General features: G+C 43.6%; 1 protein-coding gene and 1 non-coding gene across 5 annotated transcripts in view; both read right to left on the reverse strand.

The window, feature by feature from the left end:
- Window positions 1-17,503, reverse strand: part of STON2 (stonin 2) — a 172,496-nt gene that overhangs the window by 136,071 nt on the left and 18,922 nt on the right. The window lies entirely within an intron of this gene.
- On the reverse strand, window positions 13,029-13,101 carry TRNAG-UCC (transfer RNA glycine (anticodon UCC)). The gene has a single exon. It is a non-coding gene; the product is annotated as a tRNA-Gly (tRNA).

Below are 17,503 nucleotides of genomic sequence, written 5' to 3' on the forward strand. Positions count from 1 at the left end.
CGTTTTGAGCAATTAACTATTGTATGTCTAGATGTGGTTTTCTTATAACTTATCCTACTTGATGTGTAAGATTTTGAATATGTTTGCTAATAGTTTCATTAAACTTGGGAACATTATGCCACTAACTTTTCAGGTATGTTTTTCTCTATCTCTTCTCCTATTGATCTGTCTTCAAGTCCACTCTCTCTTCTGTCATCTTCTGTTCTCCTCTTAAGCCCATCCTGTGAATTTTTCATCTCAATTATTCAACTTTCTCACTCTAAGATTTTCATTAGATTCTTTTATAGGTTCTACTCATCTGCTGAGATGCCTTTATATTCACTCATTCTAACAACATTTTTCTTTAGTTCTTTAAACTTATTTATAATAGCTGCTTTAAAGGCTTTGACTGCCAAATCCAACTTCTAGACCATTTGGAGATTACTGTCTATTGACAACTTTTTTTTTCACTATGGGTACTATTTTCCTATTTCTTTGTATGCCTCTGTGATGAAAGACTGAAGACATTCTGGATTTGATCTTCCTCTGCAGAATTAATTTCTGTGGGAGTCAAACTGTCTCCCCTTGATCTTGCATAGGCTTGGTCTTCCACTTCATTGGATGAATTTCTGTAAGGTCAGAAATGTTCCCCAGTTCCTCTAACTACTGCAGGACTCAACTTTCAAACTCAACTTCCCTTGAAATTTCCTTGATAGCTCTTGGCTCAGGGTAGATTTAAAGTAGGCCTTTAGTTCACTTCAATCGCTCAGTTGTGTCCGACTCTTTGCGACCCCATGAATTGCAGCACATCAGGCCTCTCTGTCCATCACCAACTCCTGGAGTTCACCCAAACTCATGTCCATGGAGTCGGTGATGCCATCCAGCCATCTCATCCTCTGTCATCCCCTTCTCCTCCTGCCCCCAATCCCTCCCAGCATCAGAGTCTTTTCAAATGAGTCAACTCTTCGCATGAGGTGGCCAAAGTACTGGAGTTTCAGCTTCAACATCAGTCCTTCCAATGAACATCCAGAACTGATCTCCTTTAGGATGGACTGGTTGGATCTCCCTGCAGTCCAAGGGACTCTCAAGAGTCTTCTCCAACACCACATTTCAAAAGCATCAATTCTTCAGCTCTCAGCCTTCTTCACAGTCCAACTCTCACATCCATCCATGACCACTGGAAAACCCATAGCCTTGACTAGACGGACCTTTGTTAGCAAAGTAATGTCTCTGCTTTTGAATATGCTATCTAGGTTGGTCATAACTTTCCTTCCAAGGAGTAAGCGTCTTAATTTCATGGCTGCAATCACCATCTGCAGTGATTTTGGAGCCCCCCAAAATAAAGTCTGACACTGTTTCCACTGTTTCCCCATCTATTTCCCATGAAGTGATGGGACCAGATGCCATGATCTTAGTTTTCTAAATGTTGAGTTTTAAGCCAACTTTTTCACTCTCGTCTTCCACTTTCATCAAGAGGCTCTGTAGTTCCTCTTCACTTTCTGCCATAAGGGTGGTGTCATCTGCATATCTTACCCTAGAGTAAATGTTGGCAAACTACAGTGATGACCCAAATCGAGCCCTCTGCCCTTGTTTAAAAAAAAAAAAAGTGATATTAGAACAAAACCATACCCGTTCATTTACACATTATCTATGAATGCTTTTGCTCCATAACAGCAGAAGTGAGGAGCTGTGAGAGAGATTGAATGGCTCACAGGGCCTAAAATATTTACCATCTAGACCTTTATTTATTTAAATTACCAACTCCATTTGAAATCATAGCATTTGCCCCAAAGATACAGATTTCTTGTGACTTTTCTGAATGCTCAGGGTGTTATTAAGGCGGCCTTTCCACTGTGGCTGGGCTGCATCCCCAGTATCCCTCAGGATTGCTTGACCTTTGGTCTCTGTCTGATCCTCAACCCTGAAGGCACCACTTTTTGATAAATCTCACACAGTTTCGATACGTAAATGTGCACATGAACCCGGCCAAGGACTCCCTGGGTACACCAGACACACTTCTGTTCCCTCCTCGTGCCCCAGGCAGCCCTCTGCTCTCTAGAGCCCTGCCCTGTGAATTCCAGTTGCTTCCACTGCCCCAAACTCAAATCTGGGTTTGCTTAGCTCAGCAGGACTGCTGTGCTCAGCCAAGACTCTAGCATACTGTGCTGCACTCAGGAAATTCTTTCCCGGAAAACAGCGACGGGGAACCCTGGGCTCATCCCATGAGTTGCCCTTTGCTTAGCATCGAACTGTCGTGCTTCCTGTTACCCAACATCTGAAAACAGACCTCCGACACTTTGCTGGGTTTAGCGGTTGTTTACTGCAGAAGGACCAGTCTGCTAACCAGTTAGAGCAAGAAGTGGAAGTCCTCCTTGGAAACAGTCTCTTACTAACGTGTTCATTTCTTTAAAAAAGGAAAGAGACTAGGTCTGATCATCTAAACTAGGGGGATTTTATACTGTCCTAGAAATAAAATTAGAAGTTTTATAGAACTTTTATAAGTCATGTGAAAAGGAAAGGAGGGTTTCATGCAGCTGTATGGATTAAATCCATCCCTTCAGAGCTGAGGGTTTCAGGTTTCAAGTGAAAGCTGCTCAGTCATGTCCTACTCTTTGCAACCCCATGGACTATCCAGTCCATGGAATTCTCTAGGCCAGAATACTGGAGTGGGTAGCCTTATCTCCTGGGGATCTTCCCAACCCAGGGATTGAACTCAGGTCTCCCATATTGCAGGTGGATTCTTTGCCAGCTGAGTCACAAGGGAAGACCAAGAATACTGGAGTGAGTAGCCTATCCCTTCTCCAGTGGATCTTCCCAACCCAGGAATCGTCCTGGGTTCTCCTGCATTGCAGGCAGGTTCTTTACCAACTGAGCTATCAGGGGAGCTGAGACAATACTTTATTTTGTTAGGTTAGGAACTTCCCAGATGGCGCTAGTGGTAAAGAATTTACCTGTCAACGCAGGAGACTTGCCTTTGATTCCTGGGTCCAGAAGATTCCCCTGGAGTGGGAAGTGGCAACCACTTAAGTGTTATTGCCTAAGACGATTCCATGGACAGAGGAGCCTGGTGGGCTACAATTCATGAGGCCACAAAGAGCTGGACTTGACCGAGCGACTGAACACACACATGCCACCTAACAACCTAACATAATTTATTGAAATCTGAGAATTTAGGACTTCCCTGGTGGTCCAGCGGTTAAGGATCCACCTGCCAATGCAGGGCACATGGGTTCGATCCCTGGTCAGGAAAGACTCCACATGTCGTGGGAGAAAGAACAAGAGAAGCCACAGCAGTGAGAACTCCATGTGCCTCCACTAGAGAGTAGCCCCCACTCACTGTAACTAGAGAAAGCCCACCCACAGCAACGAAGACCCACTGCAGACACGTACAAATAAATAACTTTTTAAAAAATAAATAAGTAAATCTGAGAATTTAGTGATCTTCCTTCTATGTCTTTTTGTCATATATATTCAACTAGGCAGCTACTTTAACAAATCTCTGCATCCACTTGTTGGGTTTTGAGGTTACTGGCAAATGCTATCCAGCCGGTTATTGGGGCTTCCTGCAGAAACATCTTAAACTAGATACTGGTGCCAATTCCAAACCCCAAAGTAAAACCTCAACTTTTTCCTGATCAAGGAAAAGCAACTCAAAGTCAAAAGGAATACTGGGAAGAAAGGAAAAATAAGACTGTAGGAATTCTTTGCATTTCTTTAGAACTTTCTTATAAAACTGGACATTCAACCAATTTACACCAAGCATCTACTGTGTGTTCAGAATGGTGCTCAGAACAGAGATGCAAAATAGTATCAAGATGGCTTTACACTCTGCAGCCTTTGTCACGGTGGGCTGCAGAAATCACAGAAGTTTAATCAGGAAGTTAAAGCAACAATGCTGCTTGCTTCATGAATTCTCAGAATAAACAGAAGCCTGGAAGGCCTGCCTATCCTGCACCAAAGACCCAAATCAGATTAAGGACTTGGAACATGGTTTCTTTTCCTTCTTCTCTCAAACTTTTTTCCTTTGTGAGAGAACAGAGTTCATGTTCACAGAACCTGAGCAGAGTTTACTGGAAAACACACACACACACACACACACACTCACTTTAATTAACAGATGCCTTGATATTCTTAAAAGCATAAAATAGGATGGCCCTGGTTGTTTGTTCTTCATATCTTGCACCATTTTTTCTCTCATTCTTTCATTTAAATATCTCATTTTTTAAAAAATAAAAAGAGACTGATACTTCTTCTTCCATTCAAAATTGGTGAATAGAATGAATACCCCCATCTCAAGTTACACATAAAGGAGAAAGAGCTCTAAAAGGAAGGAAGACAATAAATATTTCAACTATTTATTGTTGTTCAGTTGCTCAGTCGTGTCCGACTTTTAGTCAGTATGTATCCATGACTTTCCATAAACTCACTCCATCTACTTGTCTCTTTCAATCATGTACATCACAATCTACCAGCCCTAGATGTCACTTTTTGCCCCACCTAAAGTCATATTATTTGTGTGTGTGTATATATACACACATGTATACAAATACATACACATATAAATATGTGTGTACATGCATATGTATTCCCCAAGATTATAATTATAAATATAATTACAAAAATTGATTTTTCTTTAAAATAAACAACCTTGATGGCTGTGCTATCCAACAACTTCAAGGCTCCACATTGGGAGTCAAGGGTTGAAGCCACACTTGACTTTCATCTTGGTGCATTCCTGAGGCAGTGACCCTGAATTGCACCCCTAGGCAGAACAGTATGTCATGTTCAGTGAATGACCTTAGTAGGAGGTCAAGCTTTCAAGTTTGCAGAACACTTTCTAGCACCTTGAACTCTTAGAAGATGGCTTATTCCATCTTGTAAACTCATCTCAGCTTACTTCAGTTTTGTATCTGAAAGAGAGACACTAATATCTCCCTGTACGAAAGCAGGAAGTAGGCATGGGTAATTTCTTTTCATTTACATTTCGGACATTCTATCCTGAGAGTGTCAGTTTCCTAGGAATCTTGAGGAGTCTGTGCATCCCAATGGCCACATTTCCTAAGCATAACCCTAAGATCTTCCAAGAAGCTTAACAAAATATTATTATTATATTTCACTGAAACTGTCTTGGATTATAAAATGTATCAAATTTCAGAGATTATAACTACTGTCAAAAATTGTCTATGAACATAAATAGTTCTTAGAACCATGAAATACATTCTTATTTTTATGGTGGTGCTTTAGTTGGTCAGGTGTGTCCAACTCTTTGCAATCCCATAGACTGTAGCCCACTAGGCTCCTCTGTCCATGGGGTTTCATAGACAAGAATACTGAGGTGGATTGCCATTTCCTCCTCCAGGGGATCGTCCTAACCCAGGAATTGAACCCAGGTCTCTTGCACTGGCAGGCGGATTCTTCACCAACTGAGCCACCAGGGAAGCCTGATTTTCTTACACCAAATACTTGCCGAAACCCACAATTAGCATATATTTACAGGGTGCAAAGAAGCTCATGGGTTATTTTGATCCATTTTTATAATAATACTGAGATAAGCAAAGCAGAAATTTCTCTCACTTAATAGATAAGGGAACTGGCTCGGAGAGGCTATGTGACTAACCTTAGGCCACACAGCTAACCATGGCACGACAGAGGTGGGACAGGATCACAAGCCTCTTACTCTAAATTCTGTGCTTCCTCCATTATGCCACATTCTGCCTTCCAGAAAATAGGTACCACAGACATGTTAGCTACATTGTCAGCATCCATTTCCTCTTATCATCCAGCATTGGAGGAGAGGTCATTATTCGCATCACGGTAATTCTTATTCCTGCTTTCCCAGCCTTCCTTGAACCTAGGGGTGGCCGCTTGGCTAAGTTCCGGCCAATGAGACGGAAATGGAAGTAGAGTCAGAAATAAAGCCCTGAGAAGTGTTTTCTGTCTTTGTTTTGCACTCCCAGTGAAGGTAACAGGTAGTACTCACGCTGTCCTAATCGCGCTCACATTCTCTTGATTACAGTCATGATGGCTGGAGCTGCTAAACCACAAAGAAAGGCTCAGAGAGTCACAGAGTCATTAATCCTGATGTCACTGAGCCACTGAACCAGTATCAATGATCACTCATCTCTGTATTTATTGTGATGTGAAAAAAAATTAAGTTATTAGAATCAAGTGTTCTGATACTTACAGGCAAATGCAATTCTAACCAATAAAACAGGGAGAGAAAAAAATGTGGCAAGCAAATTTCTACGGAGATGCCTGTGATCTCCACACCCTGGTGTTACTATTGTGATTGTGTCTTTGTGCATGACAAAGCAAAAGGGGAAGGGGGCGGCAGAGGATGAGATGGTTAGATAGCATCACCAACTCAATGGACATGAATTTGAGCAAACTCCGGGAGACAGTGAAGGACAGGGCACGCTGCAGTCCATGGGGTTGCAAAGAGTAGGACACGACTTAGCACCTGAACAACAACATAATTCATGGCAAAGGGAGTTTTGCAGATACAAGAATGTCACTAATTAATTGACCTTAAGATAGGGTGACTGTCCAAGAAACTTAACATAATCAATGGGCTCTTTAAAAGCAGGGAGTTTTCTCTGGCTGGTAGCAGAAGAGGAAGTCAGGGAGCGTCCAACTGTGAAAAGAAGGTTCTCCACTGCTGAGACTCGGGCCACAGGGCAAGGACCTGAGGCAGCCTCTAGGACCTGAGAGTGGGACCCAACTGAAAGCCAGCAAGAAAAAGGAGACAACAATCCTATGACCACAAACAGCTGAATTCTCCCAACAGTAGGCATCAGCTCAGAGGAGACTCTGAGTTCCAGATGAGAACACAGTGGCCAACCCTTGATTTCAGCCTGTCATACACTAAGCAGAGAATCTACCCAGGCTGGGCCAGCACTGTAGTTTAAAAATGGGAGAACTTATTCCAAAAAGATCTCAAAATCTTAGAGCCTGAACATAAATTCTTCGGAAAATTTCCCAATATAGATAGGAGACTGAATTTCAACAAAAATCAACTATTACCCATAGCACAGAGTAAATTAAACAATAATAAAATAGCAAAAGATTCAATTCCACGAAGTTTTATTTATAGCACTTTGAAAAATATTACGTGGATTTCTCTCTCCAGAAGGTTTAATTTCAAGAAACTTTGCTTAATGCACTGTGGTGACCTAAATGCAAAGGAAATCCAAGGAAGAGGGGACATACACATCTGTATCGCTGATTCATTTTGCTATACAGTGGAAATTAACACAACATTGTAAAGCAACCATACTCCAATAAAAATTAACTTAAAAACCAGAAAGCTTGATTTATTTTTCTGCCTTGCTTACTTCAGTTCAGTTCAATTCAGTCGCTGAGTTGTGTCTGACTCTTTGCGACCCCATGAATCGCAGCACGCCAGGCCTCCCTGTCCATCACCAACTCCTGGAGTTCACTCAAACTCATGTCCATCGAGTTGGTGACGCCATCCAGCTATCTCATCCTCTGTCATCCCCTTCTCCTCCTGCCCCCAATCCCTCCCAGCATCAGGGTCTTTTCCAATGAGTCAACTCTTCTCATGAGGTGGCCAAAGTACTGGAGTTTCAGCTTTAGCATCATTCCTTCCAAAGAACAACCAGGACTGATCTCCTTTAGGATGGACTGGTTGGATCTCCTTGCAGTCCAAGGAACTCCCAAGAGTCTTCTCCAACACCACAGTTCAAAAGCATCAATTCTTCAGCACTCAGCTTTCTTCACAGTCCAACTCTCGGATCCGTACATGACCACTGGAAAAACCACAGCCTTGACTAGATGGACCTTTGTTGGCAATGTCTCTGCTTTTGAATATGCTATCTACGTTGGTCATAACTTTTCTTCCAAGGAGTAAGTGTCTTTTAATTTCATGGCTGCAATCACCATCTGCAGTGATTTTGGAGCCCCCCAAAATAAAGTCTGACACTGTTTCCACTGTTTCCCCATCTATTTCCCATGAAGTGATGGGACCAGATGCCATGATCTTAGTTTCCTGCTTACTTAGGTCACTGTAAAATCAGCTTGTCTTTCTAGAGACATGGAGAGAGGCTAGAAGGGTGGTCATTTTCAGGGTAAAAAGTTAAAAGAATTTTGGGTACCTTTCCTTTGAACAGCAGGAACCCATGAACATTCAACCAGTTTTCTAAAGCAAGAATGATGATATCATGCCCATGAGTCTTCAGGGAGGGATGTGAGCACTTTGGAAGGTGGTAGAGGTGGGATGAAGGAAGAGTGAGCAAAAAGGAAGGAACGGAAAAGCAGAACCAATTGTGGAATCTCCACCCAAACATCATAAAAAAAAAATAGGATATGTCTTAATTCATTAAAAAAATTGTTAATAAAGGCCTGCTAGATATTCAGGATATAAAATAGATACAAACCCTGCTTTCAAAGGGTTTCTATCCAAGAGCAGAAAATAGCAATGGGACAAGGGAACTATAAACAAGTAAGAACACCTGCAAATCAATAAAGGGTTTAGAAAAGGAATAACAGGGGGCCTCTATAACACACAGGGTGACAGGAGCTGTCTCCAAAGAGGTTACATTTGACTACTACCAAAAGGATGAGAAGCAGGAGAATGTATTCATGGTAGAAGGAACCAAAGACACAGAGTCTGAGATGGGAAGAAAGTTAACAAGAAAGAACTTGAACTGAGTGGGCTTCCTTGGTAGCTCCGGGGTAAAGAATCTGCCTGCTATCGCAGGAGACACAGGTTTGATCCCTGATCTGGGAAGATCCCACCTGCCGTGAAGCAACTAAGCCCACGCGCCTCAACTACTGAGACTGTTATAGAGCCAGGAGCCACAACTACTGAAGCCTTCGCATCCCAGAGCCCACGGTCTGTAACAAGAGAAGCCCGTGCCAAGAAGCCCGCACATGGCAACTAGAGAGTAGCCTCTGCTTGGCACAACTAGAGAAAAACCCACACAGCAACAAAGACCCAGCACAGCCAAAAATAAATAAAATCATTAAAAAAAAAAAAAACACCACTTGAATTGAGTATAGAGGGAACCAGGAGGATGTGGCATGGGATAAAGTTGCAAAGCCAGTTCACTTTATGAACTATGTAAATACAGGGTCTTATGAGCCAGATTTGGAGAAGGAAATGTCAACCCACTCCAGTACTCTTGCCTAGAGAATCCTGCAGACAGAGGGGTCTGGTGGGCTGCTGTCCATGGGGTTGCACAGAGTCAGACACGACTGAAGTGCCTTAGCATGCAAGCATGCTTTGGAGAAGGAAATGGCAACCCACTCCAGTCTTCTTGCCTGGAGAATCCCAGGGACAGAAGAGCCTGGTGGGTGGCCATCTATGGGGTCGCACAGAGTTGGACACGACTGAAGCAACTTAGCAGCTGCAGAAGCATGAGCCAGATTTAGACGGTTAGATTTTATTCTGAGCATAATGAAATGTTAATGAAGAACTTAAAGAAGAATAACAAAGTTCAATTTGCGGTTTCAGACTGAGAGGAGAGCAGATTGGAAGATGAAAGAGTGGAAGCAAAGAGAACAATTAGGAAGCTACCATCATAGCTGAGACAAAAGACAGTGAAAGCACTCAAGCATCCGTCAACAGACAAATGGACAAACAAAACGTGGTAGATAATACAAGACAGTACAATGGAATATTAGCAAGGCTTGAACGGGAATGAAATTCTGACATGTGCTAAAACAGGGATGAACCTTGAGGACATGTGCTAAGTGAAAGAAGCCTGTCACAAAAGGACAAACATGGCATTATTCCACTTATGGGAGGGAATCAAGAGTCGTCAGATTCACAGCAACAAAAAGTAGGATGGTGGTTGCCAGGGCCTGCAGGGAGGGTGGGAGAACGGGAGTTATCATTTTAATGGGTCCAGAGTCTCCGTTTTGAAAGATGAGAGGAGTTCAGGAGATGAATGGTGGTGATCATTGCGTAGCAATGTGAATGCTGAATGCCACAGAACAATACACTTTAAAATGATTAAACAGTAAACTTTCATATATATATTTTAACACCATGATGTTACATCCAAGCCCTCAGACTTGGTGACAATTCCAAATGGACAGAAAAGGGAAGGGAGCCCAAGGAGAGTTGCCACATAGTTAGGGAGAGCTGTCCCTCAGTATAAGGGCACTCTATATCTGACTACTCAGAAACTGGTTGGAAATGGGGCTTTTCTCTATGAGATTCTTCTAATCTCAGGCTTGGGGGTAGGGTGAAAAGAAAGAAAATGCTGCTAAACAACTCCATAAATATAGAAACGAATGTCCCTGGTGAAAACTCTATTATCAGGAGAGGGGCCAGTACCAGGCATATCATAACAAGGGAAGGAATTTCCTGAAACCACAGACAATTTTACAATGCTGAAAAATTTTTAAGCAAGACAATGTGGGTGAGAGTGCTCTGTAGACTGCAAAGTAAGCTCGGCATATCATTGTCAATCTAGCAGCAGAATGGGGAAAGGAAGCGGGGCCCAGAACACCAAGTCAGAGGCTTTGCAGATTCTCCTGGGGCCACCAAACATCGGTCCCTCCTGGCTGATCAGGGAAGCAAAGGCACAGGGGAGGGGAGCAGCTGGGGGCTCTTGCTTTCCTAACAGTGAGGCCCACAGACCTGTCTTCCACCTCCTCGCCCAGACCCAAGCAGTACGCATGTGCAGGCTAACCCTTGCCATCCCACGGATGACTTCCCATCGTCCTTCTGAGGGAGGTACTGTTGGGATTAGCACCGTTTCTGAGATGACAAAAGCTGAGGCCAGAGAGGTTACATAACCTGCTCAAGGCCAGAGAGCTATGAGATAGATGTAGGTGCTGGGGTCCCAACCAAAACCTGCTCCGACTTCCAGACTTTTCTAAGACCATTCACCGACTCATTCAACCAATCAACCAATGAGGAATACAGCTTACAGTGATTCATGTATATAATGGAATACTACTCAGCCATAAAAATGGAACAAAATTGGGTCATTTGGAGTAATGTGGATGAACCGAGAGTCTGTCATACAGAGAGAAGCAAGCAAGAAAGAGAAAAACAAATATTGTCCATGCATTTTTAAAAATGGTACTGATGAACCTATTTGCAGGGCAAGAATAGAGCCACAGACATGGAGAATGCACATATGGACACAGGGCGGAAGGGGAGGGTGAGACAAATTGGGAGGGTAGCACTGGCATCGATACACTGCCACGCGTCAAACAGATAGCTTGTGGGAAGCTGCTGTGTAGAACAGAGAGCTTAGCGGTGCTGTGAGGACCTAGAGGATGGGATGGGGCGGGGAAGGGAGGGCCGAGAGGGAGGGGATATATGTATATAAATATAGCTGATTCATGTCGTACAGCAGAAACTAACATGACACTGTAAAGCAATTAGCCTCCAATTTAAAAGGAAAAGACAGCTGACAGTGTTCCCAGTCCTGGCTCTGTGCTAGGAGTTACAAACAGAGAAGCAGATAACACAGAATCCAGAAAGGACAATTAGCCAACAGCCTCATACTCATCAAGGACTTTCAGTTCAGTTCAGTTGCTCAGTCATATCTAACTCTCTGCGACCTCATGGACCACAACACGCCAGACCTCCCTGTCCATCACCAACTTCCAGAGTTTACTCAAACTCATGTCCATTGAGTCGGTGATGCCATCCAACCATCTCATCCTCTGAAGGATTTTAAATATTATTAAAAAGGAAAGAAAGTACGTTTAGTCACAGAAATACACAGAAAGGATTGAGAGATGTGCCTCCTACAGCCTTAAATTCAAAGTTCCATTTACCATGCAACCCTTCACAGAGAGGTTGATGAGTGTCGCAGCTCCTATAATTACCTTGTATGTACCAAAATTAGATTATATTGGGGGTTTCTATGTGCTTGAGGAGACATTAAACATGTGACTTTGGTTAAATGCAAATACACACAAAAATACCTAATACTCTTCTAACCCTGTCTTAGAACCTTTTCAGTCTTTACTGGGAACCTCAGAAAAAGGAAGAACAGAAGTCTTTCTCCACCACCTCTAAGAGGCCCTGAACTTGAAATGACAGCAGGGATTACTGGGGACGATGACCAAAGGCTGCAGGGGTGGGGTGGGAGGGTCACTCAGGGAGGCTTCCTGGAAGAGGCTATATCTAACCAGGGTCTTAGGAAGACGGCTAGCAGAAATTCTGCACTCAGGCGGGCCACCCTCACCCCATTGTCAACTGCAATCAAGGGCACGTCTCTTATTAAACTCTCTAAACCTGAATTTCACCGAATAGCTTCAGAGATTCCTGTAAGGTCGAAAAATGCTGCATGTCAGACTTCCAGCACAGCTAATATGAAGGGTTCCACTGTTCCACGAGTGTTATCTAGCTCCATGGTGACTTCCACTAATAAAGGGTGAGTAGGAGTCAGCCTGCTAAAGAAACACGGCACAAACTTGCTGATTGCGTTCCTGCAGTCATGGAGTTCAGGAAGTGAAAGTGGAGGAAGGGGGAGATCTTAGAAATTTGGGAAGAAAGGGAAGCCAGGGGTGTGAGCTTCAGCCTGAGACAGGAAACGGCCAGCTCAGCTGAATGGCAGGCAGCGGGAAGGTCTAGAGAGTGAAGGGACTGCAGGCAGAACCCCGTGCGTGGTCACCTACGCGAGCGGAGTCTGCGGACTATGCACACCAGGCGGAAGTGGGCCCTGCGCTGTCGCCCACCTCTTTGGACCCGACGGAAACTCTGGCTAAAGGAGCCCAGCTGTGTCGAGGGAAAGTGGGACTATCACAGTTTACAGCACAGCTTCAGGAACTTGCCTTTTAGAAACTCCTGCCAGTGGTCCCTAAACCAAGAATAGGAAGGACTGGAGGAAACAGCACTCGGCCACAGATCTCAAGTTTGGTGGCTCTGTAACAAAGAGAGCTCGGTATGGATTTGTGTAGACAAGCACAGAACTTTACTCCCCCAGGTAGATGACAAACAGGAAAACGATGACCCTATACTGCCTTCTTGCGCTGAAATGAAACTTTCCTCCTGGGCTGAACTACCAACTCTTTTTAAAAAAAATTTTTTTGGCCATGTGCAGCATGTGGTGTCTTAGTTCCCTGACCAGGGATCGAACCCAGGCCCTCTGTGTTGGAAGCACGGAGTCTTCACCACTGGACCACCAGGGAAGTCTATGCCACTTCTTCGTTAGTCTTTCCATTGCAGTGGTCAGCATCCCTCCCGCTCAGAAGCCCTCCCACCTGACGCCCCCCAGTGCCGTGCTGCACAGCTCTGGGTGGCACCATTAACATACCATGCAAAGGGGACACGTCCCCTGACCTGAGTGCTGCCCTACGGGTACAAAGTCCAGCAGCCCTGAGACAGCGCACGTCCTCCCAGCCCACCATTCACACTTTAAAAAAAAAGAAAGGCAAAGTCAAACGTTCAGGAGAAAATTCCACCGGAAAACAAGATGAAAGTGACTGCCTATGGCCATAGGAATCCCTGGGCTCATTCTTCCCTCTCCAGAATAAAAACAGCAACAGTGGTAGGAAGTAACAATCAAGCCTGGGTAATGAGGAGAATGGGCTTCCCAGGTGGCTCAGTGGTAAAGAATCCACCTGCAATGCACGAAATGGGAGTTTGATCCTCGGTCTGGGAAGATCCCCTGGAGAAGGAAAGGGCAACTCACTCCATTGTATTCTTGCCTGGAAAAATCCATGGACAAAAGAGTGAGCTACAGTCCACGGGTTGCAATGAGTCAGACAGGACTTAGTGACTGAACAACAGTTAGGAGAATGGCAGTTGAACTGAGAGCAGAAGTGAATAGCTTAAGGAAATTAGGAGTACAGAATTAATTGGGGGTGATTTGCCACCCACTACAGTACTCTCGCCTGGAGAATCCCAGGGACGGAGGAGCCTGGTGGGCTGCTGTCTATGGGGTCGCACAGAATCGGACACGACTGAAGCGACTTAGCAGCAGCAGCAGAATATGTCACGATTCAAGGCTTGTGAAACCAGAAGGTAGATGTAGAAAATAGGCAGTCACTTTCATCTTGTTTTCCAGTGGAATTTTCTCCTGAACGTTTGACTTTGCCTTTCTTTTTTTTAAAGTGTGGATGGTGGGCTGGAAGGACATGCACTGTCTCAGGGGGCCTAGAGAAAAATTAGGGGTAAAAGCTAGACTTTTTAGAGTCATTAAAAAAAAATGATGACGTATGAAGCCAAGGGAATGAATCAATGGAGGAAGTAAAAAGACAGACAAAAAAGGATGGTTGACTCGGACTTCCCTGGTGGTCCAGCAGTTGAGACTCCATACTTCCACCACCGGGTACGCAGGTTTGATCCCTGGTCACAGAAGTTCCACACGCCAAGAAATAAGGCCAAAAAGAAAGAGAGGGGGAAAAAATGAAAGGTGGCTGACTCTTGGAGCATGCCTACATATAGCGGGGGCGAGGAGTCCATCAGATGGATCAAGAAAAAACAGAGGCCTCTAGGATCATGAAGACAAGAGAGATTTCAAGAGCGCAAGCTTCTCTAGTGTTAAATGCTATGAAGAGACATTATGGGGGCTGGGAATGTCACTGCTGACCTTTCAGAAAGTTAACTGGAGTGGAGGTTCCTTGAGGGAAGGCCCATGCCCTTTCTCACGGGATTGCCAAAGCTCCAAGTGGCTGCACAGAAGGAAAGGAACAAGCATTCGTGGAACAAAGTACGGCAGCTAGACTGAACGCCCACTTGCAAGGAGTTAATAACATACCATGATCATGAGGGACTTCCCTCGTGGTCCAGTGGTTAAGAATTTGCCTTTCAGTGCAGGAGATGTGGGCTCCATCTCTGGTCGGGGAACTAAGATCTCACATTGTTGTTGCTGTTGTTTGGTTGCTCAGTCAAGTTCAACTATTTGCGACCCCATGGACTGCAGCAAGCCAGGCTTCCCTGTCCTTCACCATCTCCCAGAGCTTGCTCAAACTCATGTCCATTGAGTCAGTGATGCCATCCAACCATCTCATCCTCTGTTATCCCCTTCTCCTCCTGTCTTCAATCTTTCCCAGCATCAGCATCTTTTCCAATGAGTCAGCTCTTCTCATCAGGTGGCCAAAGTATTGGAGCTTCAGCTTCAGCATTGGTTCTTCCAATGAATATTCAGGGTTGATTTCCTTTAGGATTGGCCAGTTGGATTTCCTTGCAATCCAAGGGACTCTCTAGAGTCTTCTGCAAAATCAGAGTTCAAAATCATCAATTCTTCTGCGCTCAGCTTTCTTTCTCACACCCATACATGACTACTGGAAAAACCATAGTTTTGACTAGATGGACCTTTGTTGGCAAAGTAATGTCTCTGCTTTTTAATATGCTGTCAAGGTTTGTTGTAGCTTTTCTTCCCAGGAGCAAGTGACTGAAAGTTGTTCAGTCATGTCCGACTCTTTGTGACCCCATGGACTATACAGTCCATGGATTTCTCCTGGCCAGAATACTGCAGTGGGTAGCTTTTCCCTTCTCCAGGTTATCTTCCCAACCCAAGGATTGAACCCAGGTCTCCCATATTGCAGATGGATTCTTTACCAGCTGAGCCACCAGGGAAGCACATTCCCTTCCAAGGAGCAAGTGTCTTTTAATTTCATAGCTGCAGTCACCGTCTGTAGTGATTTTGGAGCCCAGGAAAATAAAGTCTCTCACTGTTTCCTTTTTTCCCCATCTATTTGCCATGAAGTGATGGGATCAGATGCCATGATCTTTGTTTTTTGAATTTTGAGTTTTAAGCCAGCTTTTTCATTCTCCTCTTTCACCTTCATCAAGAGGCTCTTTAGTTCTTCTTTGCTTTCTGCCATAAGGGTAATATCATCTGCATATCTGAGGTTATTGATATTTCTCCCAGCAATTTTGAGTCCAGCTTGTACTTCATCCAGCCTGGCATTCTGCATGATGTAATCTGCATATAAGTTAAATAAGCAGGGTGACAGTGTACAGCCCTGGTGTATTCCTTTCCTAATTTGGAACCACTCTGTTGTTCCATGCCTGGTTCTAACTGCTGTGTCTTGACCTGCATACAGATTTCTCAAGAGGCAGGTCAGGTGGTCTGGTGTTCCCATCTCTTGAAGAATTTTCCACAGTTTATTGTGATCCACACAGTCAAAGGCTTCAGGATAGTCAATAAAGCAGAAGTAGATGTATTTCTGGAATTCTCTTGCTTTTTCTATGGTCCAACAGATGTTGGCAATTTGATCTCTGGTTCCTCTGCCTTTTCTAAACCCAGCTTGTACATGTGGAAATTCACAGTTCACGTACTATTGAAGCCTCACTTGGAGAATTTTGAGCATTACTTTGCTAGCCTGTGAGACGAGTGCAATTGTGCAGTAGTTTGAACATTCTTTGGCACTGCCTTTCTTTGGGATTGGAATGAAAACTGACCTTTTCCAGTCCTGTGGCCACTGCTGAGATCCCACATGCCGTGGGCAACTAACCCCTCGCACCACAATGAAGAGCCTGTAAGACACAGTGACGATCCCACGTGCTGCAACTAAGACCTGAAGCAGCCCAAAACAAAGATTCTTATAAAAAAAAATATATATATATATATATATACACACACACCATGATCACAGTTTAAATTTTATGACTCTAAATACAGCTTTTGTAAAAGAAGGCAAAAATTTCCTGCATATACAGTATTAATCTTGATTACAAGGAGGAAGTACTTTCACTATGGAGGAAGCACTTTTCTACTTACTTGGCACAAACTGAAACTTATCATTGGGGAGGGGAAAGCTTTTTCCTGGGATCTTCCCTGGGAGGAATTCTCTGAATGACCATAGCAAAACTGCAAAACTAAAACTTCTGATTTAATTTCCACACATTTATTAATTGGGGATTGATATCAATCTATTCACAAAGACCTTGAAAATACTTGGAAAATGGGAAATAGACTTAACTAGTCTCAAGTCCTATGTGGTCCTCCCATGTTCTCCAATAAAACGGTTTGCAGATAAACACTTCTTCCATGGAAGCTTTTTACCAGGTCCTTCTACTTGTTTTAGAAAGACTGAAACTAGGACTGAGAATTATCCAGAAAATACTTCTTTAAAATCCAATAAAACCCAAGAACTACAAAATCTCACCTTAAACTTGTTTTCCATTCAGAGAGGAGGATTCTATCATTCTCAAGTTGTGCTTTAAAACTAAAGTAATAACTATAACAAATATCTTTTGACTACTTCTTCTGTAAGATGCTGTGCTGAGGACTTTACATGTATTATCTCATCTAGTCTTTATAACTATTCCATGCAGTTAAGTGCGAGTATTAATGTCTATTTTTCAAATAAGAAAACCAAGGCTTGGATCTTTCTCAAGACTACATAAGAAGTAAGTGGAGCTAGGACATCCCAGGATATATCATAAATCCTCCTAAGGATCAATTTTCATGGCTGTACAATATTCCACTGTATCACTGACTCATGAGGCTCAATATTCATAGCTGCATAATATTCCACTGCATCACTGCCATTTAAAGATACACATTTGATGTTTTTTTTAATTAGAAAGATATGTTAAAATAGGAAATCATGGGACCAATGGCCAGCTTGCATCAGAACA

Source organism: Bubalus kerabau, chromosome 10, assembly GCF_029407905.1.
Source record: "Bubalus kerabau isolate K-KA32 ecotype Philippines breed swamp buffalo chromosome 10, PCC_UOA_SB_1v2, whole genome shotgun sequence".
Taxonomy (NCBI): Eukaryota; Metazoa; Chordata; class Mammalia; order Artiodactyla; family Bovidae; genus Bubalus; species Bubalus kerabau.